An 11,635-nucleotide genomic window follows, 5' to 3' on the forward strand; every position below is an offset into this window, starting at 1 on the left:
TCGAAAACCTAACCATTATGGAGTGCAGAAGATTAAATAGTTTGGTTCGGGGAATTACAAGACACCGTGTTGGACTGAGAAATCGGTTCCAAGTCATTAACACGGCTATATTTATGGTTTCCTCGTTGCTACACCATTACTTGAACAGTCAAATAGAAGTGGAGAAAAAGATGCTGGTTATTATGCAGACAGGAAGTGAGCATGAAGGATTGTTAGGGAATTGAGAGAGCTTGAAGATATTCGAATGATTGGGAATAAGAAGGACATTTTCCTTCATTATAGCTCTCCTTTCCTTCCTCTTTGCCCTTCTCCATAGCCTATGACTTGATCTATATTTATTTTCCTTATAGCTTTACCATTTTCCCTCTTTTCTTTCCTTATTTTGAACATTTTCCTCCACTATATCGTTCTCCTTTTTCTTCCTCTTCGCAATTTTCCAGTCTAATATTCAGTTTACGGTATATTTGTGTTTCCCTTGAAGCTACACCATTTTCTGCCCTTCCTTTTCTTATTACGTTTTCCTTCACTATATTTCTCTCCATTTCTTCCTCTTGCCCTTTTCCATAGCCGAATATTCATTCAAATTTCGCCGTCATCACCATCACCACCGCCAAGCAAGTATGATCATCACCATTATCGAATTCCACCTCACCGTTTTCATTTCACGTCTGATGTTATGTTCGTTTGGGTGAAATTAGCGTCAAAACGGTGAACATTCAGAATATTTCGCAGATACTGTTTTTCCTTTTAACTTTTTTTTTTCAAAGACGTCTCCTATACCATTGTTATGTTAACACTTCAAATGTTACAGTAACAGTATGGTAGTGGTAGTAGTAGCAGTAGTAGTGGTGGTGGTGGTATAGCAGCAGCAGCAGTCGTAGTAGTAGTAGTAGTAGTAGTAGTAGTAGTAGTAGTATAGTAATGGTGATGGTAGTATTAGTATTAGTAATCATAGTAGTAGTAGTAGAGTAATAGTGATGGTAGTATTAGTATTTGTAATCATAGTAGTAGTAGTAGTATAGTAATGGTGATGGTAGTATTAGTATTAGTAATCATAGTAGTAGTAGTAGAGTAATAGTGATGGTAGTATTAGTATTAGTAATCATAGTAGTAGTAGTAGTAGTAGTAGTAGTATAGTAATAGTGATGGTAGTATTAGTATTAGTAATCATAGTAGTAGTTGCTGTCGTTATAGAAGTGATAACATCAGCAGCATCAGTAGTAAAATAATTAGATAATGCGACAAGAATAATACACACAAGAAAAGGAGGAAAAAAAGAAAATTAGGAAAACAAAAAAAGAAAAAGAAAAGAAAATCCCAAACTACTATTGCTACTACTACTACTAGTACTATCACCACCAATACTACACCACCACCATCACATCACCGCCAACACCAAAGAAACGTTTCCCACCAACCACCACCATCACCACCTTTATGTCAATCTGGCAACTAAACCACCACCACCACCACCACCACCGTCCCCTCCACCCTCCAGATCCCAGCAACAAGAGATAGGAGGGGAGAGGAAGGGAGGGGCGGAGGGGAGGGGAGAGGAGGGAGGGAGGGAGGATTGTCTTCCGGATTTTAAGTTCATTCAGAAATAATTTACTGTTGGCGTAGAGGGAGGAGGAGGAGGAGTAGAGGGAGGAGGAGGAGGAGGAGAGGATAAGGAGGAGGGAGGGGTGGGAGGAGGAGTACATATCTGGCTCTAGATCCCCACGTGTGTGTGTGTGTGTGTGTGTGTGTGTGTGTGTGTGTGTGTCAACTTATGTGGTGGCATTGGTGATGTAGATTAGTTTCATAATAATAATAATAATAATAATAATAATAATAATAATAATAATAATGAGATACACTAATGTCTTCATACATGTTATGTAAAGCATATGTAAAGCAGTGTTACGATAAACAATAAGATATCCATAGAATTATATCCCTTCCAATAATTCCAACTGCTAATGCGTTTATTCATAATTATTACCATGCTTATGCTTCATCACTACATAAGCACCACCACCGCCATCCTCATAATTTACGCAAGCAGAGAATTTCTATATATCATTAAATAAACCCAATAATTCCACAACTTACCGGTTATCAAAAGTACCACGAATTACTAACCCATAATAAACTGACACACACACACACACACACACACACACACACACACCTGTCACCACCTTTACCTGACTATGATGGATTAAAACTGTCCCACCAACCTGAAATTACTTTGGGCATTTTTCAACCGTTCCATTCATTTCACTGGGCCCTGAACGGAGTGGCCGCCGCTATCATTTCACCATTATTATGGTATCACTATAATCATTATTATTATTATTATTATCATCATCATCATACTGCCAGAACCTTTGCTTGAATGACTGTTTTCTCTCTTTATGAATCTGTATAAAGCCAACACCGAGGACAAATACAGCAATATTCCAGTGGTAGTTGAGGTGGTGGTAATAGTAGTAGTGGTAGTAGTAATAATAGCAGTAGTAGTAGTAGTAGCTATAAGTTGTTGTCACTATCATTTAAATAACCAAATGAAAATAGTTTTTTGAAAATTCTCGCAGACCACTAAATATTATGCTTCATATATATTTATTTTCTCGAATGTGGTAAAATAAGAGACGTAGGAGTTGGTACACGTGACTTTCAATAATAGGATTTCTGGCGATTATATCATTATTCCTAAATCATAAAATATTTACAAATAACAACATTAATTATTTATAAGAGCAGTAGTTTTGATGCTGGTGGCTGAGGTCGACATTATTATTATATATTATCATTATTACCATTATTATTATGCTGTTATCTTTGTTGTTGTTTGCAAAATAACAGTAGTAGTAGCAGCACAATTAATAGCTATGGTACTTCTGGTAGTAACAGCAGAACCATAAATAGCAGAAGTATATAGCAGAAGCAGCAGCAGTAGTAGTAATAAAGTAATGGTACTAGTAGTAATAGCAGCAGCAAAGATGTTAGTAATAGTAGTAGCAAAAGTATTAGTTGCGGTGGTAGTAGTGGCAGCAATAGCATTGATAGCAGTAGCAGTAATAGTACTAGTACAAGAAGTAGTAGTAGTAGTAGTAGTAGTACATGTACAAGTAGTAGTGGTACTAGTACTAGTACAAGTAGTAGTAGTGGTACTAGTAGTACAAGAAGTAGTAGTGGTACTAGTAGTACAAGTAGTAGTAGTACTATAGTAGAAACTATTAGCATCAGCAGCACTTAAAACAGGAGTAGTAAAGTAGGAAGTATTTTTTTTTATATAACCATTAATATACCAGCATCCTTATTATCTGTGACACACACATACACACACACACCACTGCACGCAATGCTGTACACAACACCATATGGCTACTGCTACAGGATATGGATGTACTCCCACCAACAACCAAACCACCACCACCAACACAGCATGAAGCATATACGCAACACCAGCACCAGCACCAACCAACGCCAGCCAGTATACGCAATGCACCAACCAACACCCACACACCACAACGGTTCAGTGTACTCGACCTAGCCCTCCCTGCTTCACCACCACTACCACCACCACTCCGCTACAAATCTCTGCATAGATTCACCACCATTCCACCTCCACCACCACCAGCAGCTAGAATAGGTTTGGGTGGAGAGAAGCAGACGCCGCCACCGCCGCCGCCGCTAGTGGTGATGGCGGCGGCAGCTCCAATGGCGGGCAAGCGTAGTGGTGGAGTGGTGGTGATGTTGGTGGTGATGGTGGTGGTGAGGCGGTTGGGGTGAAGGGAGCCAGTGGAGGAGATGGTGTTGAGGAGAAATGGTGAAGAAATGGGGTGTGGAGAGAGAGAGAGAGAGAGAGAGAGAATGGAGGACGTGTGTGGGGGGGCTCCGGCTGCGTTGAGGTGGTGGTGGTGGTGGGGATGGCGGGTTGGCGGGCGGGCGTTGGTGGTAACGTCATCACCCCCACCACCACACCACCACCGCGCCCACCACACCACTACCACACCACCTCCACCACCACCACCAGCAACAAACAAAGACCAGCAAGCGCCCCTCCCTCTCTCTTGCTCCTCGCCTTCCCTCCCTCTCTCTTCTCTCCTTCCCTCCCTTCACTCCCTCTCTCTCTTCTTTCCTTCCTTCACCCCCGCCCGCTTCACACACACACACATACAAACACACACACACGTTCCGCAACTCTCCCTCACATCCCAAAAACGTTGAGAGGTGATGGGTCAAGATGTGTGTGTGTGTGTGTGTGTGTGTGTGTGTTGACGGAGGGAGGGAGGGACATACACACATACACACACGCGGCCAGAAGCACGTGGTGTCGGTAGTTTTGGCCAGAGCGACTCCACCAATCCTTTTAATAATCAACAATTACCATTCGGCTAGGCGACCGCAAGGGCGTAAGCCGCAGCAGCAGCAGCACCACCACCACCACCACCATTCACCTCCACCCGTCCTCCTCCTCCCTCCCTCTCCTCCCCCAAGTATTTATTCTCTATTCAAGACTAAAGTTGGTCAGTAAAGAGGCGAGTGATGGAGAAACGTTGTGGAGGTGGAGGAGGAGGAGGAGGAGTAGGAGGCCATGCCGGCATTGTTTACAGGCTGTCACGTGCGTAAAGGAAGCCTGACATGGGGAGTAAATAATTGACAAGTAATGCATATTGCAGCCGTGCCTGCGGCCCTCGCCGGGGGTCCGGGCCTTACGGGGGGCGCCCATCGCTTGCACGTGGACCACGGTCACGCCGGCACACGTACGGGCGTCTTACGTGAAATAAAGTGGAAATTTGGGGGAAAAAATGTTGTTGGAGTGAGCTACGTGGCGGCGGCGGCGAGCGTCCTCCCCGGCTGAGCGCCCGTCCGGCCCGCCCAGCGCCCGCCTCCCCGCCTGAGCGCCGCCACCCGGCCCGCCATGCAAAAACTGGGGTGGGTGATGCTGGTATCAGCTGATGTGACCCCCCCTACCCCCAACCCGCCCACGCCGCCCACACCACGCCCACAGTAACCCTGCATAACGCCGATGCGACCCAAAGAGGACAGGGGCGTGGGGCGCGGCAGGGCTTGTGAGGGCTGTGATGGGCTGCAAGGACCACCCCTGCAGCCCAATACTAGCCCTAACAGCCCCCACGCCCTCACGCCCACCCCCACCCGTAACATGGGCACGCCACGCCGCCCCAAGCCCTCCATGCAAGAGGTGCAGCCCCGGCCCAGCCCCGCAGCACGCCCGCAGCCCCGCAGGACAAGTGTGGCTATTTACCTTTTTGTATGACGTGAGGGTCTCCAGGGCCGCGCGGTGGCGGGCGCTCCTGCCGGGGGGAAGCTGTGTGGCGGCCGTGGGCGTGGAGGAGAGGGCGTACGGGCGGCGTGGTGGATAAAATAAGTGGGTGTGTTGTGAGGGAACAGCGGCCGGCAGTATCGACCAACACCACCTCTGGCCCGGCGAGAGTAACCGAGCGTCACCACCACCACCACCACCGCGGCGCCTTCACCACCACTCCTACACCACCACCACTGCGGCGCCTTCACTGCCACCACCACGGGCGCCACCTCCCCTCGTCACTCCGCCTGCAGGTCACACCCGAGCCTCAGGAGGGCGGTACACCATGGCTGGGAACACAATTTCCAGTCACACAGCAAAAAGTGGTGATAGTTCCCCGGCGCGAGTACCCGATCCCGCCGCACCTCCAATCACCTCCAATTCACCATGTATTTCTCACTTCCAGGGCGTCGTTCACTACTCACATCACACACTACACCATGCTCCAGGTCTGGCGCGACGTTTGAGGCACATTTTCGCCACTAGACCCTCGATTTTAGGGGTGAAAAGCGTGAGGGAAGCCGCCGAGCGCTGCACCACCAAGCCGCTGACTCGAGTGTGTGGCGCTGAACAAGGGACTGTGGCGGGGTGCTGCTGCTCCCTCCCGACACAGCCCTTTTTTATGCCATATTTCTCCTTCCCTGGACCTCCCACGAGCCTCAGACCAGACCAAACTCACAGCCTGATCTTCCGGGGACCTAATGCGTGACTCCTGCACTCATGATACACGACCAAAGGGGAGAAAACACCGTTGAAAAGTGATTAATCAGGATGGTGGTCGGCGCGCCTTGGGCCCCCAGGTGGCAGCAGGGTGCAGGCGGCCGCATCAGAACCAACCCTGGCAGCCGTAGGATTCACAGCCCTCCACAGCCTCCCACAGCCTGCCTCCACCTCTCAGGACACATCCAAGCCATATATAAGCTTTGATTTATACTCCATTGCGGTTATTTCATATTAAGACAGTCGGGGTTCAGCTGGATGAGCTTCGAGGTAAGACAGTATGGGCGGCGGTCGGCAGCGCGTAGCACGGCTGGAGGGTTTTCCACAGCCGGCGGAGGAAAGACGTGATCGATGCCAAAGCCAGACCACCACAGCCGATCCACGCACAGCTTTCATAAATTAAAAACGCCTTCGATGGCCCAGAAGGGAGTAGAGGCGGCCCATACCAGAAGGAGAACATGCTGGAGCTGCCATGGCGGTGATGGGGAGGAAGAACAGCCGTGGTGACGAGCATAAAAGCCGGGCCCAGCCTGGCTATGTGTGCAGCTGCTGTTAGCCGACCCAACCAACCAGCCAGCCAGCCGAGCCATCCAGCCCCAGCCAGCCAACACCACCACCACCACTACCATCACCAACGCGTTACTTCACCACCACCACTACTACTACTACTGCCACCACTACAACTATTTACTACCACTACTGTTCTCATAAGCTTATCATACCACTTCTTTTCAAATTTCAAAACTAATATTTGAATTTACTACATATATTACGACCACCACCATCACTACTAATACCACCAATATTACCACTACTAACCCACATTATAACACCAGCAACACCACCGTATCCTCATATCACCATTATCATCACTACGTTTACTGCAACACTATATAGTTTTATTTATTTATTTTCTTGCCTCCAGGTCACCGCTGTTACCAACTACACTATTGTTACCAACCACCACCACCACCACCAGTCTTTCCCCCGCAGCAGGCCTGATATATCGTAAACGTTTAACCACCGCTATTCCAGTGGCTCACAAAATCCCCCTTACTATTATTCCCACGACCCCCCTCCACCACCGCCGCCACCAATGCTAATATCATAACCAGAACTACTACATCAATGACTTTCTCAGCTACTACTACTACCACTACTATTACTAACCATCACCACCACCACTACCACTACTACTACCACCACTGCTACTATTACTACTACTACTATTACTACTACTACTACTTTTCTCAATAAATATGAATCGTACCCAACGGACATTAAGGACTTCTGTATCACTATTATCATTATTACTCTTTCGTATTTCATCAGTGCAGCTGAATTCTGATTGCCATGTTCTGCTTTTAAATGTTCGTACTATTAAACTTCATTCTGATCATAATAATAATATTTTTTTCCTTATTCCGTTTGTCCTTTTATGGTTATTGGTATCTTTGATCACCTGTGCAAAAAATTCAATTATCAGTGGTTTCTGTTAACTTCTTCCCCTCTCTCCTTTATAAGTATTATTTTGAAGTAGTGAGCAGAAGTTAGTGTGTGTGTGTGAAAACGAAAATTATATTTACTTGCCAACAAGAATACAAAGTTTGATTCTCTCTCTCTCTCTCTCTCTCTCTCTCTCTCTCTCTCTCTCTCTCTCACCTACTCCCAAAACTCGTATCTCTCTCCCTCTCCCCTCCCTCCTCCCCTTTCGTCTTCAATCAACCTCTCCTACCCCCACCCCCCTTCCCGCCCTTCCTCCCTCCTTCCCTCATTCATTCTCTTACTTCCATTCACTGATATTCTCTCTCTCTCTCTCTCTCTCTCTCTCTCTCTCTCTCTCTCTCTCTCTCTCTCTTTTTTAAAGGAAACAAATAACTGTGAAGATTATTGCTGTAAACGAAGATTTTTAGCATTCTTTTAGTTTTTGTTTTCTTCCCCCTTTTTTTCATTTACTTATTTACTTCTTTTTTTTTCTTTCTCTCTTCCCCCCGCAGAAGAATTATTATACTGCCTTGCTTTTCCTTTCTTCTTTTCTCGTTCTTCCCTCCTTCCCTCCCCTCCCTTCCTCTCTCCTTTATCTTCCTAACTCGCCCTCCTCCTCCTCCTCCTTCTCATTCTTCTTCCTTCCCTCCCGCACTCCCTTTCATCCTTCTCCTTCTCATTCTTCTTCCTTCCCTCCCGCACTCCCTTTCATCCTTCCTTCGTATCTCCCTTCCTCTTCCATTCCCTAACTTTCCTTACTTTTATCCTTCCTTCCGTCTATCCCTCCTCCTCCAGTTCTTTTGTGTCCCTTCCTCCCTTTCTTCTGCGAAAATGATGATGGTGGTGGTATGGTGGTGGTGGTGGTGGGTGGTGGCGACAGAGGAGGAGGAGGAGGAGGAGGAAGTCTAGGAAGAAGAAACAGAATGACAATGATGATTATGCAACTCCTACTCCTTTTTCTTCTCGTGCATTTCTTCCTCTTTACATTTCTCCTCCTCCTCCTCCTTCCTTTCACTTACTAGTACTACAAAAACTAATAGAATGCTTTGTAAATCTCTCTCTCTCTCTCTCTCTCTCTCTCTCTCTCTCTCTCTCTCTCTCTCTCTCTCTCTCTCTCTCTCTCTCTCTCTCTCTCTCGTTCCTTGTTGCAACTAAGGGTCAGTTTGAAAAAAATAAATATCTCGTTTTCTTTCAAAGTCGAGCTTCTAAAAATAAAAACAACCAGTCGTATTTTTTTCTCCCAAATCATGAAAACGCCATTATTAGTGGACAAAAAGAACTTGAAGTAATTAAAAAATACGCCTTTCACAATTTGTCAATGTTATATTTTTTACCCCCTTCTGGGAGAGGGAGGGAGAGGGGAAGAGGGAGGGGTGATTACTGGATAGGATAAAAATGGAAAAAAGAGGGGAAAAATAAGGAATACATGCCCACAAGAATGTACTACAATAAATGATACTATGTAATTTCTGTCCTTCTGGTAACTCATTTCTGTAATTTCTGTCTTTCTGGTAACTCATTTCTGTAATTTCTGTCTTTCTGGTAACTCATTGCTGTAATTTCCGTCTTTCTGGTAACTCATTTCTGTAATTTCTGTCCTTCTGGTAACTCATTTCTGTAATTCCTGTCTTTCTGGTAACTCATTTCTGTAATTTCTGTCTTTCTGGTAACTCATTTCTGTAATCCCTGTCTTTCTGGTAACTCATTTCTGTAATTTCTGTCTTTCTGGTAACTCATTTCTCTAATTCCTGTCTTTCTGGTAACTCATTTCTGTAATTCCTGTCTTTCTGGTAACTCATTTCTCTAATTCCTGTCTTTCTGGTAACTCATTGCTGTAATTTCCGTCTTTCTGGTAACTCATTTCTGTAATTCCTGTCTCTCTGGTAACTCATTTCTCTAATTCCTGTCTTTCTGGTAACTCATCTACTTTCTATCTATCTGTATGTAAGTTTGTATCTATCTACCTATCTTTATCCGTCAATGTACCTGTCTATTTATCTATCTGCCCTCATCGCACACACACACAAAAAAAATAACATCTAGTGCAACATCGTAATTTGAAACGGTAGAGCGGTGCATTGTGTGAAAATAAGGAATGTTTTGTCAATAGTAATAATATTGATGCAGGGAGGATCAGTGAAGGAATGGAAGGTAAGGAAAGGGAAAGGTAAGCGGTATAGGACCCTTAGAATTACTTGCTTGGGTTAAGGGCTAAGGTTCATTACACGTTCTATGTATGCTTCTCTAAGGGTTCAAAGGGCATATAATTAAAATGGGGTAAGGTCGGTTCTCTCTCTCTCTCTCTCTCTCTCTCTCTCTCTCTCTCTCTCTCTCTCTCTCTCTCTCTGTAGAATAGTAACTACTTACCTACCTATTACCTATCCATCTGCCTATCTATCTATCTATCTATATATTTATCTATCTATCTATCTGTCCATCTATCTGTATGGGTGTGTATCTAAATAAATATCCTCCAAATCTGTCTCCATGTATCTATCCATCTATCTATCTATTTATCTATCTTTGTAACTAAGAAACTACCTATCCATCTATTTATATATCTATCTATCTTTGAAGTCATGTAACAATTTATCTATCAATGTATTCATCTGTTTACCAATCTATCTATCCATCTATCTATCTATCCATCTATTTCTCTATCTATTTCTACTGCTGCCAAGTCCAGTTAAATTGACATTCACTTGTCAGATTAAAAAAGAATCCATGGCATATTATTCATTTTTCTAGGTTCGACTGCTCGGCCCCGAAAAAAAAGGTCCAAAAAAAAAAAAGAAAAAAAAAAAGATTCGAACACACACACACACACACACACACACAAGCACGCACGCACACATGGAAAGAAGAGTGACTGGGTGACATTGATGAATTGAATAAAGGGGAACATAATCAAATAAATATCATATAAATAGAAAAAATCGGATATTGTATTATCATTGTTGTTATTTTGTTATTTGGTGGTGGTGTTGTGGTTGCGTGTGGTAGTTGCCGCTTTTGTTGTTGTTGTTGTGTTGTGATTTTTTTGTTTTGTTTTTGGTACTGTTTCATAAATACACGTAAATACAATGAATAAAAACAATGGAGCGGTGAGTAGCGTTTTTTTTTTTGTGTGTGTGTGTGTGTACTCTTTTTGTTGCCCTTGAGCCGTGTCCTTTGATGTAAAAAAAAAAAAAAAGAAAGAAAGGAAGAAAGGAAAAATAATGAAAGTAAGTAAAACAAAGGTAGGAAAGATGAAAAGAAGGAAGATAGGAAGACAAGGAAGGTTGAAAATATAACAAAAAAAAAAAGAAATAAAGAGAGAGAAGAAAAAATAAAATAAATGGATGAAAGAAAGCACTAAAAAATGGTTGAAAAGTATATGAAGATAGGGAGGAAAGAAGTTAGAAAGAGGGGAAGATAAAAAGTAAGGTGGGAGGAAAGGAAGAAATAAAGGGGAAGGCCACATAGAGGAAAACATGGAACTGACAGATAGAGAAAAAAAAAAGTGTGTGTGTGTGTGTGTCAGAGAGAGAGAAAGAGAAAAAGAGAGAGAGAGAGAGAGAGAGAGAGAGAGAGAGAGAGAGAGAGAGAGAGAGAGAGAGAGAGAGAGAGAGAGAGAGACGTGACCTACATAGAAAAAAAAAGACAATATTCGGACCTTCAATTTTCAAACAAGAGCGAACATGGAAATAAATAAATACACAAACAAATACAAACAAATAAACAAACGGAAAAACGAAAAAATAAAGAACAAACAAACCCAACCTATAAACAACGGTAAACAAAAACAACAAGAAAAATAGTCAAAAAAGGAAACACACACAGAGAAAGATTTAATTTATAACTCGACCGACCAAAGCAAAAAAATAAAAAAATAAAAAAAGGTTGATAAATTTGAGTAGAAGGGAAAAGTAGACAAGCTGAAAATCCTCCCCCCTCCCCCTCTCTCCTCCCTGCTCCCCCTCCCTCTTTCCCCCTCTCTCATCCCCTTCCCCCCTTCTCTCCTTCCTCTTCCTCCTCCTTCCCCCTCCCCTCTTCCCCCTAATCCCTAATTTTACCCACATAACAAAAATGAAAAAAGAAGAAAAAATAACAATAATTACAGAATCCGAGAGT

General features: G+C 43.9%; 1 protein-coding gene across 1 annotated transcript in view; it reads right to left on the reverse strand.

Moving 5' to 3' along the window:
• Positions 1–7,205, reverse strand: part of LOC127007202 (trithorax group protein osa-like) — a 61,962-nt gene extending 54,757 nt beyond the window's left edge. The window contains 1 exon segment of the mRNA XM_050877916.1: positions 5,258–7,205. The gene's annotated coding sequence lies outside the window, so the exon portion shown is untranslated.
• Positions 7,206–11,635: the final 4,430 nt, after the last annotated feature.

This window comes from Eriocheir sinensis, chromosome 34 (genome assembly GCF_024679095.1).
Source record: "Eriocheir sinensis breed Jianghai 21 chromosome 34, ASM2467909v1, whole genome shotgun sequence".
Lineage (NCBI taxonomy): Eukaryota > Metazoa > Arthropoda > Malacostraca > Decapoda > Varunidae > Eriocheir > Eriocheir sinensis.